Source organism: Pseudopipra pipra, chromosome 10 (genome assembly GCF_036250125.1).
Source record: "Pseudopipra pipra isolate bDixPip1 chromosome 10, bDixPip1.hap1, whole genome shotgun sequence".
Lineage (NCBI taxonomy): Eukaryota > Metazoa > Chordata > Aves > Passeriformes > Pipridae > Pseudopipra > Pseudopipra pipra.
The window spans coordinates 14,640,906-14,663,373 of NC_087558.1; the positions used below are offsets into that span (position 1 = coordinate 14,640,906).

The 22,468-nt window shown below is 37.7% G+C and overlaps 1 long non-coding RNA gene across 2 annotated transcripts in view; it reads right to left on the minus strand.

Annotated features, from left to right (window-relative positions):
• Positions 1 to 22,468, minus strand: part of LOC135419301 (uncharacterized) — a 131,476-nt gene that overhangs the window by 549 nt on the left and 108,459 nt on the right. The window lies entirely within an intron of this gene.

The window sequence follows — 22,468 nt, forward strand, 5'->3', positions numbered from 1 at the left end:
TCTATTTTTTTCTAAATTTTTTTTTCCTCCCTGCAACCGTTTAATTTCAAGTTCTATGAAGGTTTTCACACGATTAAAAATAACCAAATAAGAGTTGGGAGTTTTGACACAAATTCAAGGAGACTGCTTAACACTACACCTGCTGTAAAGGATATCAGAGGAAAGAGCTTGAGAGAGGAGGAGGGTGGGGCCACAGGTTCAGTTCAGTGTCCCTGTTCTGCACCTCTGTTCTAGTCCTCCAGCCAGCCCAGCTATGTGCTCCAAGACAGCCAAAGACCTCTGCCATTTCCCCCACCTCTCCCACCACTCTGGACATGTTCCCAGTGGAAAAAGTACATACTTCTGGACTAGACCTAACTCCTGTGATGGGTGACTGTGTGCAGCACAGAGGGTCCGGGGACACAGAAGGGTACCTGGAATATGTTTCAGGGGCATTTACTGTCTGCTAGAGTGGAAAAACTCTGGTAGTGGGAAGACAGATGGCAGCCACTACAGTGCACAGTTGCTTTCTCTGTAGAGCCCAGTGAAAAGGAATGTTTGCAGAAAAAAAAAATAAAGCCATTTTCTTAGGCTTCTGCCAAGCAAGATATTCCATGTACCAATGCACTGTGTCCCACAGAGTCCATCGCTCTGCCAGAAAAATTCAGCACAAATAACACCACAGTGGATACATATCTCTGCTAAAGGAATTTCCACGTGCTCACACTTTGGTATGCTCAACACCTTGCCCAGTCTGCAGCCCTCTGAAGCCATGCTAGTCACCATGGCACCCATTCAAAGATGCTGCAGGACCCTGAAAGGTAGCCTGAAATGCCTGAAGAATGTCACAACAGCAGATTCCTCCAGGATTCAGCTAGGATTTCTTCACTTCACCCCTTTTTTACCCTTTTTACAGACCTTGTAATCTAAGACATTTTCTCTATTTTGTTTGATTAATTTTAATACTTTTTTTTCCTTGCCCAGAAGATTCCCAGTACCAGTTTAAATGCAAGCAAACCCCTTGCCCTAGAAGTCATTGACTACAGGGCAAAAAAAAGAAACCCATTGGTATTCTCACAGGCTTTCTCTCTCTCTTGGTCACACTAATCTCCTCAAACAGTACAGGGTTAAGTACAGGTTTTGGATTGTATTCTAGCAAATGCCAAGAAATAAAGTTTCTATATTGCCCATGTGTATTTGTGAAAGTCTGACACTGCTCTAATTTCAAATGCTCCTTCCTGCATTAATCCTGTTTGCTGTCTCTTGGTCTCACAAGTCTCTTTACCCAGGAGGTTCAGGAGTGCTTGGCTGGCCAAGCAGGGCAGAGTCCAGCTGAGCACAGTTGGTATAGGAGAGAGGTGTCTCTGCAGCTCTCAGATTCTCCAGAGCTCCTTCCCCATCAGCCCAGAAGGAACTCACAAGTGAGAGGGCTAAATAATTCAACTCACTGCACTTCTTGTAGTCTCTCTGCCATGTGACAAGACCCAGAAATCTCCCTTGCCCCTTGATATTTCCAATATATTCCGATATCTAAGAGTATCTGTTACTCTATTCAAAGCACTATACCATCTAACAAACTATTTGAATTGACCTCAAATGCCCAATTTGGGCAAGAAGTCTTCTATGTGTCTGAAAATTAATTACTGTTCCATTTAAAGTAGTTTTTGCAGCCATCCACCTTTGAAACACAAACCCAGCCACAGCATTGTCTGCCCTTGGAGAAACAGTCCTGGGTTCTCTTGTCAAAAGCAATATTGCTTAGGTGCTGAGACAAGCTTTGAGGACCAGCAGCTGAGGGTTTTGAAGCTGCTGGGGATCCAGCTCTTCCCTGTGACACTTAGAGGTCACTTTATCAGAAGAACAGCCTGAAATGAGGATGAAGGAAGGACAGAAGCAGGATAGAAAACTTTAAGCTGTAAGTCAGGAGTTCAAGGCTTTGTTGGTTACTCTTCCTGTATATTAAGTTTGGGTGTGAGTTCACTTCCTCTCTAGTTGTTCTTGTTTGCATCAGTTACAAAGTTTTTAACAATCACTCTCACTATTCCTTTGTGCAATGCATAGATTGCACAGAGAGGCCTTGACAGTTTTGGGAAAATCTCTGTGTGACTGGAATTCAAAGACAAAAAAGTACATTTCAGAATGGTGTTTCAGCAATCCCTGTCCCTGTTGCGCTTTCTCCCAAGTTATGAATGGAGATGATGCTGTAGGATAATGCACACATTTGAATGATGGCATTTCCCAGGAAAATCCAGACAGTTTTAAATTTCACATCCTGCTTTCTAATTAGAGGTGAAAAAAATGTTCAGACCTGCTTACGTGATTTAGGACACGAAAACCAATAATATGCAGCTCTAGGACTTGCCAGAGCTCCACTGGTGCCCTTGCACAGCACTGCACTGGCAGAGGGGAATGCCAGCTTCCCTTTGGGAACGTTGCACATAGTGCTGGGTTGTGAAACAGCTCTTTCTTTTCTAAATCACTTAAGTGCTTTTCAGTTTCTTGGCAGTAGTGTTTAAAGAATTTTCTAGGTTACAGCTGATTTCATTTCAAGAAAATGTGAGCACCATCTATTTCAAACAATATGAAAAAAAGGGAAACAAATTATCACGGAGGGAAAATAAAGAGAAAAATAAGAAACAATAATGGAAGAAACTCTAAGCACATGCACTTGGTTAAGTTATATATATATTAACTGAACTCCATATTCAAACATTTCAGAAAGTGATTATTTTTTCCTTAAAAAAACCAAAACCACACAAACAAACAAAAACACCAAACAAAAAACAAAACAAACAAATGAAACCAAAAAACATAGACGGAATATTATTTTTTTTTCTTATGGAAAACTGTATAGACTGTCAAGAGTTAAATCCTGGGCAACAGCAATCCTGGATAAAACTAAAACAGTAACCAAAAAGCAGAATCTCTCTCCCAGCAGCAGGGAGCAAGTGAGTTGGAGAAATGGTGAGGAGAGCAGAGGAGAAAGCAAGTCCTGTGCAAGTCAATTCTTTCTACAAAAATAGAAGCAGCAGAAGGAACAAATTAGCAGGTTTTATTTTAGGCACAACAAGAGCAGTTAAAAAGAAGTATGATGTAATTGGGGTCATGGAGATTTGGCTTATGCAGAAGACTGGCTATGATACCAAACTGAAAAATAAAAGGAGACTCTCAAGAATTGAGAGCAAATGCTGGGAAAAAGGGAGATTCAATACCTAAAAAATAAACTTCATATTGCAGATTTGATAAGGAACTGAGAAAACATTATCATTCTCATTACAGAGGTGTGGAAGTGAAAGACAGAAGTATTAGATGTTGGGATGCCGTAATAACCCTGTGTCCTAAACCACAAAATATGCCATATGATCCCATACATTAAGCCATGGTGGAGTTTGTCTGCAGCCTGCCTGGGAATACCAACAGCCTATTTCACCTACCAGGGATGGACAGATGAACCAGAGAGGGCAGAAAGCTGGGTGAGATATCACAGCAAGCACTCCTTTGTGAGTGCTTTCAAATATTTATCAGACACCCTGGATCAAGCTGCAGCTGTTGTTTTAGTGTTTCTTTAATTTCTGTTTTTCTTTAATTTCTGCTTTTTAGGACCTGATGCAGAGGATATCTCAAAAGTTCTCCTTCAAGATATTCAGGGACAAGATAATTAACTTGCTTCTGCAATGGTGATAAGAAGAGAGCAAAGAGATGTGTGTGAAGAGGTGTTGCCAACAGTCCAGCAATTGCTGAAGGAAACATAACTAGTGGGACAGCAAACCTCTGGCAGTTCATCCAGCAGGATGGTGAGAGAAGAGCCTGCCTCTGGCAGTAATCAACAAACAGCAGAATCTGACAGCAGTCTTCTGCTTGCAATACAAGTCTGAATTCAGGGCTTCAGAAAAGACTGAAATTCCTAAAGGCTGAAATTTCAGATAAAATGAAATTTAAAAATATCACTGCTATGATGGGCACACAGGTAGAAATGGGAGGGTGAGGAGACTGCATTTTAGAAGGCCTCTTTAAAGGCTAGCAGGACCTGCCTTGGAAAAACAACCGCTCAGAATCTCTGATCTCCCATATCTTCTGAGCCAAGCAATTTTTACATCAGCATAAAGATTCAAATGTCATGTTTGAATGAACTGCTTAAAAGTCACACACATCTTTCACTCTCCACTCTCAGAAATGCCTTCCTTGCATGTTTACTATTAATTACAGTAAAGATTCATCAGTTATCAACCTCAGCCAGAATCTCATTAATCAACAACTAAATATGACACAATATGGTACCCAGAGTGTCTCAGCATCTTCCTTTATTGTCCCGGAGTTAAAATCTTTAGTAAATATTAATGAAGTTTCTTGAAACTGCTCCTGCCACAAAGCCTTTTCAAAGGAAACACAACCCTGATAATATATTTTAACTGAAGTATTTACAAATGTCTTCTGCTTTCATTGTTGAGAATCAGTTAAAAAACTACAACTTGTGCCACATCTTTCCTCCTGCAAGCTATGGCTGATCCCAGCAAAGTATATGAGTGTGTGGCACTGGCATAGTTCTTTAAATTAATTAAATAAAAAGGGCAATTTATACCAGAGAGGTAATTAAAAAAAAAAAAAAAAAACCACCAAACCTCAGGTAAAACTTTGCAGACAATTTTATTCTTTCCATACTAACTTTTTTGTCCTTTTTCCGCAATCTTCGTGCTCTCACCTGCTTTGCTGAGCAGACATGGAGACTTCAGATTCAGATCTATAACGGTACTTTCAGCATATAGAACTTGAGTTTTTTCCAACTCAGTAAATTATGCTTAAAATTAACTATCTGGTCATTTCTTCAAAGGGATTCTTGTTGCTTCAATACCACAAGGGTCTAGGCCTTCAAATGTATTTGTTTCCTCTCTTCTAAAGATTTTCTCCAGAGCATTTTATCCTATTCCTCTCCCTTTGACTCTTTCAATTTTTATATTTATATTTATGTTTAACTATGAATCATCTAGTAAACACCTTGAAATCCCTTGCCCTTATTTAATGTTAATCAAAAGTCTCATCAAAATAAGTTACAATAGTTACAATGATTTAGAGAACCTTAGGCACCAAAACAGTTTAAATAAATTGATATAGCACTCAGAAGTGTGCTAGAGTGATGAATTATTTCTAATCCATTAATATTGCAAACTCCTTTTACCATTTCAAGGCTATTTTTATGTGGATTCAGGGCTTATATTTTAATGTTATTATTTGAAATAGCAAATAGAGGCAAGCACTCAGCTAGCGAACCTTTATGCTTCCTTAAGAGTTCCATTTCTACACTGGGCTCTTTGGAGAGTTATATTTTATTATAAAATATTTATATTCTGTCATCCAGCTACTTGGCACACACAAACCATCACACTTACTGATTCAGCTGAGAGATGACATTCTGTAACCATTCAGGTACTGAGTACATGCTTTGGAGGCATTATTATGCAACTCTTGATTGCATGATTCAGTACTAAAAGACTGGGTATTTAACAATGCTAGCCTGTAATTTTTCAAATATTTATGAAAGAAAACAATTAGTCCCGTATAGGTGCACAGAACTTCACACCTCCCCATACGGAAAACCTTGGCTTATTTGGTCTGGTAGAAGTGGAGTCAATTGCTATATGTGTTGATATTGGGGATGGTGGGAAGAGAAGGAAAGATGAACACCAGGAAAGAGGGATTAGGGAGAGTGATGAAATTCTTAGTTCCTCTGAGACAAAGAAAGAAAATGACCGTTTCTGGAATGCAGAAATGTTAGATGTGATAGAAAATATGGAAAGTCATGATGTGCCATGAGAGCACTACCTCTACTGAGTTCATGACCTTCATCATCATGTTAATAAATTTGTTAGTTCAAATTCTGAGAGTTGTACATCCTTTTACTAAGGACACTTAGTAATTTTATTTATTAAAAGCATCTTATTTAGTCAGTAGGCTCAGTGATTAATTCAGCATTAAGTAGAAGACTTTTGGAATAATAACTGAAGCTCCCAAAATACTTTATTCTACACAAACTGTATATTTTAATTTGATCTCATTTTTAGTTTGGTACTTAAGGAGCAAGACACATTTAAAAATGCTTCATGTCTGCTAAATTGCCTTTCCCACAGTAAATAGTGGCCAGCTGAGGACAAATTTGAAAGACAGATAAAAGTCTGAAGCACTTAAACACATTCTGGAGATCAGCAGCTGTACAGGAAAGAAACAAATTAGTGCTCTAAGAGAGGGAAAGACAGGATTCAGCCATTATACACTTCTCTTCAGCAGCTGCATGTTAACTGCAGAAAGTGCTATTTCCTGCCAGTGTGATCATCACAGGAGACTTGGGAAGGAACGGGGAGCAATGCAGTCAGAAGAGAGGATTGAGGACACAAAGGACGTAAATCCATAGGAAGCCAGGCCTCATTAATCCCCCTGTTCATAACAAAATGTTCTCTTTCTTAACAACTACTTTTTGCACTGTAATTGCAATTCTCGCTTGTTTTATACGTGTATATACATTTACCATACACACGAATGAGTACTAAAAATAGTAAGAGAGAAACATTAAGGGGTGAATATTTTACCTCTTTTTTTACTTTCCTTGATCTTCACAGAACTCGACTGCACACACACACACCCCCCACATGTATCCACTAATGAGATGTTGAGCTGGTAACGTATTCAGTGAGAGATTTATCAAAGAAAGATTGCATCAGGAAAACCAGCAGGTGAACTGCATATCAAGGAGAACACTGAGCAGTAAATATTTTCCAAGGTACAAGAGATAAACCACATGGATATTTCCTTTGTGAAAGGGGATATCAGAGTTTTCAGATTAGTAACAGTGATGCGAAAAAGGGTATGGGTGAATTTGGGGAGGGGAGGGAAAGGAGGGGGAGGGAAGGGAAGATAAAGAAAGCTGGAGAAGTAATCATGTCAGGAAAGTGCAGGATACTGGTAAAAAATTGAAGATAGTGATAGATGATCCCTGACAAAGCAGAGTTTTGGTTTCAGTATTCTCTGTAGAAACTCTCAAAAAAGGGGGAAAGGAAATAATGTGTTTTCTTGTTTAGCTTTTCAATTACTACTCTCAGGTTCTGGAATGTAGAACATGGAAAGGGACAGCAGTGCTATGAGCCACGGTGGGCAGGGAAGATGTGCATGGAGGGGAGAAGTGCATTTCAACAATTAACTTCTAGTTTAGCAGCAAATCATTATTGTGGAAAACTCAGAATTCTATCCAAAATAAGTAAAAAGGTGTTGTGGGCAACAGATATTCCAGTATTTTCTGGTACCAACAGAAACTGTATTTTTAAACTGAAGCCACAGGATAATTGTTCAGTCTCTAAAGGATCTCTAGTGCAGTGTGAGCTATAAAATGTTGCCATAACAGTCGGTTGTAAATCTCCTTGACAGTTATGTCGGCAGCTCTAAAACTGAACTACTGAAACAGTGATACAATAATAATAAAAGCAATGCAACATAAGTCCTGGATCTACTAGATTTATGAATAGGATAGTCTTTCATGAAAAGGGCATAGAAACCCCAATTAGCTAGAAAAGAAAGATTAATAGAATTTTGTCAGTATCCAGCAATGTGAACCAGACAATGAATTAGGCATTCCCTAAACTAATCTGATTCTTCAGTAATGTCACGTTAAAAAATTTGTAACCATACAATTTATACTTTGTTTCTGTATTTTGATGTAGTAAAGGAGATCACTATTAATATTTCACTGGAGTGAGGAAGAAATAGAGAGAGAAAAAATAGGAAGAGCTGTCTACAAACAGTCTGATCAATAGCAAACATTAACAGGGCTTGTGTTTCTGTCCTACCAGCTTTCCAGAATACAAGGATATTGTTATACATACAGGTATATATATATATATAGTTTTCTGCCTTGCTTTCTTCTCTAGAACATTGTTCAGAAGGTTTTTAAGAAAGTTTTCCGCAGAACATTAGTATACCAATAATTAGAATCTTTATATCTATTTACATAGACTCTAAAGCTGCATTATGCCATCAATCCTGCCATTTTAAGTTAGATTTAAATCAGGTTTAAGTTTAAATTAGGTGCTTGAAGTTAGAGAGCACTGTAAATACTTTGCATACCCAGCCTCTTTATCATCATTGATCTAGTGAAGCAGACCAAAGTAATGGCAAATTTGAGTCAGAAATCATTGACCTTACTCTCTTTGTGTAGTGACTTCAGCACCAGACTGCAAGTGAGGAAAACTCATTCTTGTAGGCCACCCTTGAAGGCATCATGAAGCTTAGTAATGTTGACTGTGGCAAGAGATTGTGTTTCCACTGGATGGTCACATGAAAAGCAAACAGTTCTGGGCCTGTATCATACCATTTAAATTATATTTGACAGGTCTGAATAAACAATTATGTAAAAAACTCTTTTATAATTTAGCATAATGATAATTCAGCTTCCACTGTGCTTTGTATAGACAAAAGGTGGCTAAAAGTAATCACACAGCTCTATCAGTGCATCTCATTATCAATTTCTGACAGCTGCCTCCTCATACTTCATCTCCTGATAGAAGAGGCAGACAACTAGATCAGACTTCCAATTGTGCTATGCATAAGGGTGATTGTAGAGTTTCCATCAAATATCCAGTGAATCTCAGTTCTGATTGATTGCAACAGTGCAATATGGATCTTAACTACAAAGGAGTTTAGACTAATCTGAAGTTCCAGTGAGAACAGAAGAGTCCTTCAAAGGGACAACTCAGATGAAACAGTGTCCAATATTTGCCTGAGAGGGAGGAGTATGAATCTGTTACTTTGTATTTTTTTTGCCAATCTCACTCACTTAGGAACACAGATCACATTTTCCCATTGCACATTAATATGAGAAAACAAGTTAATAGAAAAACACTATTCATGTTATTCACAGTTTTCCAATCATAGCCCTCTTCAACACAGTCAGCGTTAGCAGAACTGAATAGCTCAGTAAGGCTGGAAGCTCAGTACGCGAGATGTAGTTCAGGGAGATGTGGGAGGATTTCAAAGATATCCAAGACACAAGTAAATCTAAGATACAAGTAAGAGCAGTAACTGCCCCAAAAAATAACAGTGCAGAAACAGAGATTGTTCTGATTGACCAAAATTATGGTTGTGTAACATAAGTGTCAATACAATATCATGCCAAGTTTGCTTTGAAGTAAAGAGAAAATAGCAACTTCTACAGAGTTCTACCCTTACTTTCATGAAAACCGATACGAACCTGCTTTCATTCACCTACTGTCAGCAAGTGACACATTTGGAAATAGCCATCAAAACCTGCAGGGGAAGAACTTCAGTACAGTGAATAGAAACATTTCCTTTTCTCAGAGTTCATTCCTTGTTACTGCAGTTACCCCATGAAATTAAAGAGAAAGTGCACGAGGAATAGAGGTTCCATGTTGGCAGTGACTGTTAGTTAAGATCTCACCCCTGGAGTTTCAAAATAAAACAAATATAAATATCACCTAGTACTTGAAGGATATGCATATCTGTCTACATATGCATGTATGATAACTGGGGTAGGGGGTTGTTTGTTTTAGGTTTTGTGCCTGTGAACAACATCCAACTCATTTCAAAAGAAGTAAAGCTCTAGCACAGAACGCTACCCCCACTATATTATCAAGGTTGCAGGAAATGACAGCTGATGAACATACAGTCAGTGTTTTACAAGTGGTGATAAGCCATCAACCCAAACGTTTTATTAATAACTTCTCTCCAACATTTATGTTTTCTTAGAGGAAAAAATTTTGCACCATACTGTACTGTAGAAAAATGATAAAAGTTAATTTCAAAACAAACTGTCAAGGGTTATGGTGCTAAAAGCATCACTAACTTTCACAATAAAATTAAGCTTTTCTGATATGAATTATGTTGCCACAGTAACCAGCAACCACAGAACCCAAGACCATTTTCTGTAGAATTCGTGTGACCTTGAGTTTAATCAACAGTGATGGTATTAATTTAAAAGCTGCAAAATAATAAAAAAAAGTATTCTGCCATTTTCTTAGAGTTAATAATTTCACAGCTGTGCAAAAGGGCTGTTCTTCTTCAATAGTGTAATTTTCTAATTTGAACTCCACCACTGTGAACACTGTCAGACACAGTGGCATTATATTAACTTCACTGGAGTTGTCCTTAATTGCAAGCACAGCTCAGATGTCGAGCAGTAGGATTTTGGAGGGCAAAGCTTTTAGCTTAGAAAACCTTGCACAAGATTTTATCTTCTATTTGTCAGAAAAAAAAACCCTCCAAATATAGCTGTGATGCTTAAGAAATGATTGTTAATATGCTTTGGAGAGGAAGATAGGGAGATCACTCAAGGGAGTTCTCCCTTAGTAGCTCCATATTTTCTCCCACACCCTGTAATTTCCACCCTGGGGAAGCTGACAGAGATTGGTTCTACCTCTGAAATTTCTGTAAGTACCAAACTAAGTGCTATTAAACCCATGGAAGAGAAATTTGATGTTGAATTGGACTCTTATGCACTACAAATGGGAAAAATTAGGGAATGAAATGGAAATGCTTGAAGATAGACATTCAGCTATAAATGCTCAATATGATATAAAAAAAATCTAAGGAAGGGCTAACGTAAGAAATCCTTCTGCTCTGTTAAAAATAATGATATTTTATGCCATAAATTAGAGGCTCTAGAGAACCAGTGGCAGAGTAGGTGTTTTAGCATAAGTGGTGTTTTCGAAGGAAGTGGTGATATTGAAGTAGGTTTCTGAGTATTCCACTTCCACAGTGTGGCAAAAAGTGCATCCGACCTACTGAACTTGCAAATAGTCATTCAGAAATGTGAGCTGCCTCACAGAAATCTGAGCTGCCTGGAAGAGTTTCTCTCTTCCGGCTAAGCATATTCAAATTTCACTGCTATTTCCTAAGTAGACTTAAACTTCTAAGAATCTTACAGTTGACTCAATGGGAACAGAATTTCTATTTTGGAACGGGTTAAAACCACATAATATGCATATTTTTGTTGAAAGCAAAACTATTTCTAAGCTTTGTCAAATATGTTCCTTTAGGGGAAAAGATAAATTTGTTTTCATATGTATTTTGTGATATAAAAGCACTTCTTTTCACACAACAATTAAAATGTAAATGGGATAATTTTTGAATGTAATATATATTGAAAAATATATTTTTTAATCTTACAAAAAGCAGAAGTAGTCTAGAAACATCTTTACAGCACCCAAGTGACGTAGGAGGTCAAGAGTTTTAATGTCTACTGAATCAATGCAAGTCCTTAGTGATGAAATGGCTCTTCCTACTGTCCCAGTCTAGTTTTATTCCAAGACAGAAATTTTCATCCTTCCAACAATGTGGTCTGTATTTCAAAGCTGCACAGCTATCAATACACCTTTCTTAATAGCAAGTAAACATAATGTGTCCCTACTCTGATAGGAAGGATAGATCATAGTAGTGGTGCCTCAGGATTGTTAGGAATTTTTACTTTTGTACATTTTAATGTAGCTGTATAGTCTCTCACACTTTAGAATCGTAGTTAACATTCACCAAACCCTATTCCCCCATTTCATATAGAATTTTCTAAATTCTTTAGGCTTGTTTAGGCTTCTTTCAAGGCAGGACTATAGTAAACACATTCTGTTTAAGAACATTTGCACACTAGGCCTGAAGAACAAGATACCATCATAGTCAAAGCAACCTTCAAGCCTGGAACCTTGGAGAAGCTCCAAAGACAGTACATGCTGTGAAGAAGAGGCAGATGAGGAAGAAAGGGGTCTTAGGACCTCTGACTCAATTTCCAGGGAGGCATTCCCGGGGGGCAGATCTGGGAGTGGGTAGTTCTCAGATCGGAGCATAAGTTGTGGAACCTCTGGAAATGGGGGGTGGGCACCTTTTCTGTGCTCCTTGTGCCAGAAGGACTTTGTTAAAGAGCTGTTCTGTATCTTATCTCTACTTAGTTTGCCTGGAGTTTTTTTTGCCTCCCAATTCTAAGGCAACACAGTGAACACAATATCTGGGAAGTAGACATTTTCCAAAAGATATCCATTCTAAGCTCTCTCCTGAGGTCTGTGCCCGGCAGATTTCACTGTCATTTCAGTGCAACTTCTAAACATGTGCTTCTTGTCACCCTAGAAGTAAATAATACAGAACTCTCAAGAAACAGTCCCTCCTTAAAGGAGTCAGAACCATTTTGCTGATATCCTGTGCTTGCAACTTGTCAAAAACAGGCAACGTAAATGTTTCTTGCACTTACAAGAGATCAGGTAGGATATCTTTTATATCTCCAACATCTATGACTTAGATTTGTGCTGGGAACAGCATAGGTGATTCAGGGATGTTTCAGTTATCACTGAGCAGTGATTACACAGAGCCAAGGTCTTTTCTGCTCCTCACCCTACCGTCGGGGGTGGGGGTGCATGATAAGCTGGGAGAGGACAGAGCCAGGACATTTGGTGTCATGCCCAGCATATGAAGCTGGGGGAAGGGGAGGGAAGGAGGGACATCCAGAGTGACGGTGTTTTATCTTCCCAAGTCACCATTGAGTGTGATGGAGCTGCTCTGGGGATGGCTGAGCACCTGCCTGCTCTTGGGAAATGGTGAATCCCCTTGGAAAGTTTGGCTTTGCTTATGCTCACAACCTTTGTTTTACTTATTAAACTGTCTGTATCTCAAGCCACAAGCTTTCTTACTTTCACTCTTCTAGTTCTCTCCCCATTCCATTGTGAGGGGAAGGAGCCAGTGGCTGTGAGGGGTTGAGCTGCTGGATGGGGCTAAAGCAGAACTCCCTGCAAGGGAATTCTGACTTAACACAGTTTAGTGTAACAAGTCAGACATATTTTGAGACTACATTGAGTTAGAGACTTCTGATGATACTTCAAATACATTTACCCTTATCCTGATTCCTGCTGCAGCGTTCATTTTCTTTCCCAATCTTTGTCAATTAGAATTTGTGTTATGCTGAAGGCATAAGAACTCTGGAGTTTTGTATTTTCTTATCTTTGTTCACTTATTGTGGATGTCCTCTGAAACATATAAGCTGTTTTTACTGCTTTTAATCCCTGCTCTCCACAGAATATGGTAGCAAGGAGGCATTTATCCTAATCAGTGTTATTGTAAAGTAGTCAGACAAAGAACTGTACATATGGAAAAAAAGATCAGAGGTGATGCTTAAAAAAAAAACAAACCTCCTCATAGAAATCAGAAGTATTTAAAAGGATTTCAGGGCCACAGCAGAGGTAAGACTACAAGAGATAAGCACTTGAGTTAACATGGAGCTCAAAAAGTAAATACAGAAATATGTACTGGAGGTCAGAAAAACGTTGCCTCTATATCAGCATGTGAATGAACCTGTTGGTGGTCTGTGGCATTCAGCTCTAATGTCCATGTTTAAAAAGTTACTGAAATTCCTAAACCTTAGCAAAAGTGCTACAATAATTATTTTACATCATAGAGCAGCCTACATTTTGAAAAAGAAGAAAAGAGATTCTAGTTCTGAATGTATTTAGCTGAACAAAGAAATGATGGTACTGGACCACTTTCTCAAGGCTGTATAAGATTCATCATCAGTTCAGACAATATTTTTGATTCCAGACAATATTTTTTAGAATTAACAGAAGTTCAGAAATCAAAAGATGTTATTGGGCTACAAGCACCATTTACTGAAACTCCAGTTGTCTGTTGTTTCTGTAGAAGTCATACAAGAAAGGTTTAATCATCTGTTCTGACAACAACAATCATTCTACAAGTCTATCCAGAATTAAATGTTAAAATTGTTGTTACAGCTTTTCAAAGTATTACCATTCAATTTCACCAATATTCTTTATTTCCTAATAAAAGCCTAAATAGCTTTCTCGTTTTGCAAAAGCAGTGAGGCTGGATTGTTAGCTCTGAAGGGCTTATTTTGAAGAGCTTCTGAAGTTCTCTCCAAATCTAACCACCCCATTCCTTTCAATATCTTCATCTCATGAAAATCTTTCTAAAACAGTAGGTCACCACCACCCTTCCCTATCACCACACTTCTTTTGTGTTGAATTATACTGTAGGAGGACATCTAGAACCAAGTAGCAATTTTCTAAGTCACACAAGTGGTACTTTTGGTAATATTGTGTTTCCTTCTTTCTACCTGACAGAAATACTTTCTCCTATTATCCAACAAGTACTAGTTCTTGTTTAACAAATAGACTGTCTGCTGAACCTGAGCCTACCTTATTTTCTGTTTTGTTTGGTTTTGTTGTGGGGTTTTGGTTTTGTTTTTGGTTGGGTTTTTTTGTTTGTATGTTTTTGTTTTGTTTCATTCTTTTTCACTTTGTTTTTTTGAAAAATGAAAAAGATTTCCCTGGAGTCCAGTATGAACATCTGAACATTTTTTTCACCTTGCTGAATCCATGTAACATCTGAGTGAATAATTTTCCCTAACAATCAGAGCAATAAATCTACAGACATGAGCTTTCAGTGTTATCAGAGATGTTCAAAGGACTGTTGTCAATGTAACTGATGACATAAACTCAGAAGTACCTTAAAACATCCATCAGACTGAAAACAAAGAGGAATGTTACCCCTACTCATATTACTCTTAACCTGTTCAAGAAGGGTTTTTTTTTTACTCTGTATTAAGTTTTGCTGCACAAATGCCACTTGCTGAAATAATCTCAGATCCACGTAAGGCCACCAATATTGCAAATGACTAGAATATCCATGAAGTGATGACAGCTAAGAGCACTAAGGACTCAGTTATAGTTCCCTGTAAAGTATCAAAAGTGAGTTTTATATTTAAGTATAGGTATTGAATTACTAATGTGAGTGGAAGGGGTTCCCCATGCTTTTTGTTCTCTGTTTTGCCTGTTTGAATTTTGTTGTTTGAGATTACTTTTATAGAGTATTAAAGCAAAAAATCTCACAGAAACTACTACCTGCATAAAACAAAATTTAAGCCTTTTCTTTTTTTGCAAGCAGAGAAATAGAAGCAGAGAGATACATTTGGATTATTTGGCCTTTTGCAACAAGCAAACTGTCTTAAAAATAAGACTCGTACTTATTGGATAAAATGTTTTGATGCTTAGAAGGACAATCAATTACTATAGAATTTCTTTAAATACTGAAGAGCTTTAATGGAAGTTGGGAAAGTAATAACCTTGAAATGATTTGCTCTTTTTTCACAGGCCCAAATCCTTAATCCTTGCAAGGGTAGCCAATCTGTCCATCACGATCAATAGGAACAGCAGCCTAGGCAATATCTCACAGGCAAAGAACAGCAGAAAAGGAAAAGGGAGTGATACTTATATCCTTTTCTGAAAATAATTTTTCGAAAGTTCTTCGCTGAATCTACTTCAAGTCAACAGTCTTTATTAAAGAACAAAGCACAGAATCTAACTTAGATCTTGCAAATGAGGAAGGAAAGAAAAATTGTTTACTTTAGAGCAGCGGACTACTTGGACCAACAAAAAGACATTAAAAGAAAAAAAAAAAAAAAAAAAAAAAAGATGGTGCCAAACCAATTCTGACTACGAAAAATTGTCTAAACCACAAGAACTCATATGTTTGGATAAATATGTTACATCATAGGTAGCATATTCAGGCTGAAGTTTTCAGAGGTAACACAGTTTCAGTGGAATTATCTTTTTCATTTTTTTAAAGATACTTTCCTTAAGCTATGGGTCAAGATTATTCCTACAATATGACAAAGTCATATTTCTAGTAGAAGAATAAATCTGTGAATTCCCTTGATCACTTGGCAAATAGCTTTATCTTAATCTATACCAGTGTCATGGAGTAATAACAACAAATTTGAATAAGTGTTATCGGAGAATATTTGGAGACCATTTTCTCAGTATATGTTATCAATAAAAACGGAGTATAGGTCATGTGCATCCTATTTTCCAAGGATGCTCAACCGAATGTAATCAAGATAGCATTTAGCAGCCAAGTCATTATAAATCTCTGTATCTAAGCTCCAAACCCATCCAGATGTTAGACAAAATATTTTTGTTTAAGACTCAAACTGAGGGTTAATATGACATATTTTAGCTCACAACAGGTAAAATATCATTTACAAAGACAACTATGATGGTCAAGCAACCAAGGTTAAATTAGCTTGTTCTGAAGCCACAACTGAACTGCATATCCCGCTTTTCTAAGGTTAGAGTCAAACATAAAATCACCTAACCCTACTCAGAGAATGTGCCTGGAGGCTTCTAGAAATCCTGCTATGGACTTCTCTTCAGTCTTAAGTACATAAATACATTCCAAAATCTGATTATAAAAGGCTGTCTGAAGCTGAGTATCCTCATGTGAACTTACCTTGGTAACTTCCTCTTCCTCAAACACAGGACTGGTTACCACTAGTTATATACCAGTAGAGAGTAAATCATCATCATGGCTAGTAGAGAGTAAATAATTATCTAGTTATATACTAATTATTATTTAAAAAAAAAAAAATCTGCTTTTCACTTGCAAAGCCAAACCTTTAAGAATCCTAAGAAATTTCCAGACACTATTTTTTGTAATCCTTATATCACCTCGAGGCTGTATTTTCAAAGCAAAAACATGACAATCCTTGTACGTGTCACTTTAACAGTTTTAGAAAGTCAGCCCCCATCCCTCTGTAGGAACAGTTTCACACCTTTGCCATTATGCTGGTTGGATACATCAGAGCTTAGGTAACTGTATTAAAAGGATCTCGGTTTGCTACACAGATACTTTGAGGCAGGCAATTAACATTCCAATTTTGGAAATGAAAGGAAACTGAAGCACAAAGAAGCTTTCACAGTTATTTGAGAAAACTCAGGTTTAGCCAATAAAGCTCACTTTGAAAAAAAATGGTTCAGAAGTCAATGCATCATGGCAGTGATTATTCAGCAGAGCAAAATGTAAGAGAGGCCTGTACAATTTCTCCCCATTCAAAGCATTCACACAACCCTGAGACATTCAATCCAGAAAAACCTTTTCTGCTACACCTATCAGTGAGTCAAGCTCATAGCAGGAGCTTAGGTCCTATTCTTGCTTTGACTACCCTACCCAAAACTTAATCTCTCTTCTCTTGGTCACCTTAAATGATACTGGGGAGTTTTAAGTGCTTCTTTTATTAAAACAACTGTCTTTCTGCTAATGGAGAACCTGAAGGAATTAAGGCCACCTGAATGGAAAGGAATATGGTTTTGCTGTTCTAAAGAGGCAGAAAAGTGTTATTCTAAACTGAGTGTACGAGGAATTTGAGGCTCAAAGGAGATACAGATATAATATGGCAAGACAAATATCTAATAACACTTATGACTGAAATCTGCAAAAATGCAAAAAGACATGCCAGGGCTTTACATTCCTCAGGACTCATAGCATTCTTTACTGAAGTTTATTTTTCACAAGACTTATGTACGAGACTGTTCAGAATCAAACTTTAAAATCTTAGAACTAAAAAAATTAGGACTGGCACATACCTAAGTATCCTACCTAATCCCTCCATCTGCCCCAAAACAGCTTCAGATGATTTAGGGAAAGAGAAAATCATCTGCTCTGTGCACTACCTTTGAATGTTCAGGGGGTAAGAGCATCTAATTAACTTCAGGTCACCAGGTTGTTTGACAGCTTCAAGTTTCAACTTCCCACTCAGTGAATTCAGAGGAAGACATTGGCTTTGAAGGGACCACAGACTCACAGAATTCTGCAGAAATATCTATTGTCCAAAAAAATTTGAAAGAAATACTGAAAGTATCTTCAATGCTCCCTCACTCCCCAAGCCCAAACCACAGTCAACTGTACTTAACCATTTCTGACAAATCTTCCAGTAATAGAAATTACATAATCTCTATTGAAAATTCATTTTAGTACTTAATTTTTCTTATTATTGAAGGTTTTCACAATGTATCCTAACTTATCCTATTGAAATCCAAGGTCTCTATACTCTGTGTTTTAACTACAGTGAACAAAGAGAACAGTTGCTTCCAATTACTTAACAAGGTAACTGCATACATACCCATATCTTTATATGTTTTTCTGATAAGTCTTTTCATTCTAAACCTTGTTTGTTTTCAAAATGTTTATTGGTTTTAAGTTTCAATTTCAAAATAACTATTAATTTTAGAGACAGATTTTTCTCTTTCAACTAAAAAATTGACAGTTCTCCACCATCAAATTGCAACCTATGAAGAAAAATATCTATTAAAATTTTTGAAGTTATTGTCAAAGACTTATTGGGCCTCCCTCCATAAGGAAAAGTTCAGAAAATTCTGAGAAAAAAAAGAATGCTCACCTGAAAAACCTCTTCTGCACAATTCACTTGATCGTGATTGGTACAGAAAAGAGAACGCAAAGAACAACAGTCATGGTTTTATGGTAATTAGAACACTTTACAGAAAGAGGCTTAAACAGTTCAACTTGTTTAGTTTATCAGGAAAAAACGAATGATGCCCAGAACAGGATATATAAAGCACATTTGCAGGAAGAAAACTCACAGCATGAAGCCTCCATAGTGCAGAAAAAGAAAGAGCGGTGAATGAAAGAAAGCTAAAATAAGCACAGAGGGATAATTAACCATTGCAATAGTTTATCAGAAGCAATGGCAGATTCCCGTCTGTCAAAACCTAAAAGTCTCTTGGAATTCTTTGATTCTGGCAACAGAACTGATGTATACAATTCCAGCAACTCAAAGAGGTAAAATGGGTGAAATATTGTGGCAGCAGGTGACTTGTTAATCAGAGAGGGTATTCTGGCCTGAAAATTCACACTGCAGTCCTCTACCCAAACTGCAAAAATGTTAAACCTTTACAGAAAAACAAACAAAAAAGGACAAATCACTAAAATTCATGGGGAAAACAGAGAAACATATTCCTAGCTCAAGCCTCCCACAATTCTGGTTTGCCTTGAGCGAGAGCAATGGATGAGCCTAAGGTATCTCCCAGTTTATATTCATGCTTAAAAAAATGTGCAAATAATAAGAGTAATCAAACAAAAACATGCTTTGTCCATGATCAAGAACCTGTAATGCTGCTGTCTGAAAGAAGGAACTCTGATGTAGGGTTTTCATCTCTTGTTTGCTGTTCACAGAGGAACGGAGAAGTAAAACATGCAAACATCATAACCTTAGTCTGCAACAGAAAACCTTCTGGCAAAAGATCAAAGAAGATGGAACATAAAAGCTCCAGATAAGGCTTAAAACTATAAAGCTTGAACCAAAGGCGTGAGAATTCATGAGTCTGTTTGTAGAAGAAATATCTCTAATAACTAGCATTGCCTCCATGGAAACAAGGCCTTGAAGCTGGGTTGGACCCAGGGAGTGACAAAGGACAGAAGATAGTCAAGGTGCTGCAATTGTCTTTAGTACCTGAAAAAAGCATTTTTATGTGCTTTCCATTCTAATCACTAAACAGCCTTGCACAGAAATCAGGCAACTTGTCAATAACAAAGGAAAGAAAGAAATCTTTAAAAGAAACCCTTTAATTTAATTTATTAAAAAAACTATGAAGAATACTGAACGTTCTAAAAGTTATTAGAGAGTCAGACACAGGCCAGCATGTCACAAAGAAAGACTGCAGGATAGGAATTGTCCCCCACATGCCCAAATGCTCCAAAGTGATTTCCTCATAAACGAAACCTGAGCTTGCACAGCTCTGCCCCTGCACAGACATCTGCCATCAGCAGCTGTCCCCTCATAACTCACCCAAACAACCCCATTTTCTGGTCAGCAGGAGCAGTAGAGCTGCTCTGATGGATTCAGAGGATCATGTCTGGGCAAAGGACTCTGGTGCCTGAGCTCTAGCTGTTATACATAATATTTACTAAGTTTCAGCATGATCATACCTTAAAATATTATTCTTTTCTTGAAGAAGGTGTTCTAACTGCTTTCTACTCTAAAACAGGTAATAAATTCATTCTGTTCCTTTATTCCTTTCCACTGTTTTCCTGGTATGGGTAATTTTTTTAAACAATTGAGATGATAATTTCATTTATTATGGTGATAAAACCAGTACCTGTTTACTGCTAATGAATCAGGAAATTTTACAACTTCTATGCTAATAAGAAAAAGGAACTGGGAAAAAACCTTGACTAAAATCTTTTCTCACACTTTTAGTACATGTACTCCAACCCTTAATTTATACTACCCTGATCCTGCAATTTTCCCTTACCCATAAGGCAATGTGTGAATTAATCACCCCTAAAACAAATACCTTTTACTTCAAATTATGGAAATAAATCTTTAAAATTTCATGCCGATGTGAATTTAAATTAGGGAGTATTTATAGGTGAAGCCTTAATGATTTTCTTTATTCACTCATTCAATTTGTTTTTAAGCAAAAATTCCCAGCTTGCTGGCTTCCCTTTTCCCTAGGTACTTAGACTGCAAGGGTACAGCCCTGTGCTTGTGACACTGCTGTTGCCTCTGGGAGGAAAATGCAATACTCCAGACATTATGTTGTGATTTTTCTGCCTTATTAATCAAGAGAACTTGCAGTAAAAGAGCAATTAACTTTTTTTAGCACAAAGAAAAAGAAAACTAAATTAGAAGTCAAACAACAAGACATAAGCAGATTACAACTTTCATGGAAGATATACAGCCCAATCTTCTTATATGACCAAACTCCAGATGGATGAGTTAACTGTTGGAGGGGCTTAGGCAGAGGGAAGCAAATAAGTCTTGCCCTGTGACTGGTATGAGATATTAGTGCTCCTTTCACCCTCTCTCATCCCCTTCACAGCATTGCTGTTCCCCTTTGAACCCCTGTGCTTGCTTGAATGAAGGAGGAAGTGGAGAAGGGAAGCAATAATTCCCTGGGATACCAGCAATAACTTTGAACCATGAGCTTTAAGGTGGAACCTACTTGCTCACTGTATTGAAGCTACTCCACAACAAAGGCTTTGTGAGAGATGAACAAAGTTCCATGGACAAATAATATGGCAAATCACACTTGATCACCAAGTCCACTGTCCCATCATCAAACTGGTGGTGCAGCTCAGAGTCCAGAGATCATTTGCTCTGTTTCTCATGAACAAACCCCAGAATTAGTACTTTCAGCTCCCTCACCACAAACCTCACCATCCCTGTCTGCCATGTATCAGACCCTTATTTACTCCTTGGTATACATCTTACTTAAATCAGGGATCCATATGTAACAGTAACAGCTCCCTTTATGCTAACACAGACTAGAAAGTTTTTCCAGGGATTCAGCAGAAAAACAAGTTTTACATTAGCAGTTTTTTCAGATGTTATCTGAAGCATGCTCTGAATTTGTGAAAAAATGTTTGACTTGCATGTGGAAAGAAAAAGTGCTACAACAATGCATTTTCTATTGCAAATTTCTCATACTCAATGAACCAGCAAAAATGCCTTTTCTGGCAGTCTGCTTACTTAGATGAGATATATTTGGTAACAAGGGCCAACATATCTTCCATTATAAACTCTAATCAATTTAATTGACTAAGCCCTTATTGGCTAGGCAGAGTATTTGAATGTGGTACAAGGGTAACAAAGTGCTTTAATTGCTTTAACCACAGACTGGGTAGAGAGACGGAAATGGTGGTTCTAGAGAGCAACACACTCACCAGTCAGGATCATATGGAAAGGGGAAAAAAAGTCTTTTCGTGTCCCATGCTGTAAAATCACCTATTGCTGGATCTGCTGGGTTCAAACCCCCCCAAAGGCAAAACAGCACCCACAGCTGTTAGAGTGAGCTGACCACTTCAACAGCAAGAATGCTCTGGCAACACGCAGCTGAAAGGGAAGAATCTAGAGCAGCATTTGGAGGAAGTGGCTCTAATAAACAGTACTGGTCAGGGGTTTGCTTTCCAAACTTCAGAAAAAAATGAATGTCTGGTTGATCCAGTGAGTTTAGTTGTATTATCTTGGCACCAGTCTGTTGTTAGCTTGCCAGCAATAAGTGAATAGTCCATTTCACATGTACTGCCAGCAATCAAAAAAATCAACTGACAGATACATCCTCTTTTAGTTCTGGTGCTGTTACTGCATTAGCTCTCAGCAATCTGTTGATCCTGTTAATAGAAGCTGGGATCATTTCATAGTAATACTGTTTTGGCTTCTTGCTAAACTTAAAAAAAAAAAAAAAAAAGGAAGGATTTAAAAGTCTGACATCAATTATTCAACAAAATCACAGCTGATGGCTGACCTGAACAAGATAGATTTTTTAATTAGCGAATCAGGTTTCTGAGATCACATCTTTCATTTAATTCACAGTTTAGAAGAATAAAATCCTATTGAAAGTTCCACTTAGGCTCTGCTGGTCAAAAAGTTGAGGAAAACATCAATGACATTTCTAGTCAGATTTCACTGGGCTTTATCAAATATGCTCTTCATAAATAGTTGACTAATTTAAAACCAGAAAGTGTACTACTCCCTAGAAACTGAGCATGCTTTTTCCTGCGTGCCGTTCCTAATCCCCCTGGCAGTGCAAATCAAGATACTGGCATAAAAAACAATACAGAAGAGAAGGATGGCTCTGAATTCCTTCTCCTACCTTGTGTCTCTATTTTATGTTTTGAGAGATCTGTATACACTGATCCCTCTGTGTCT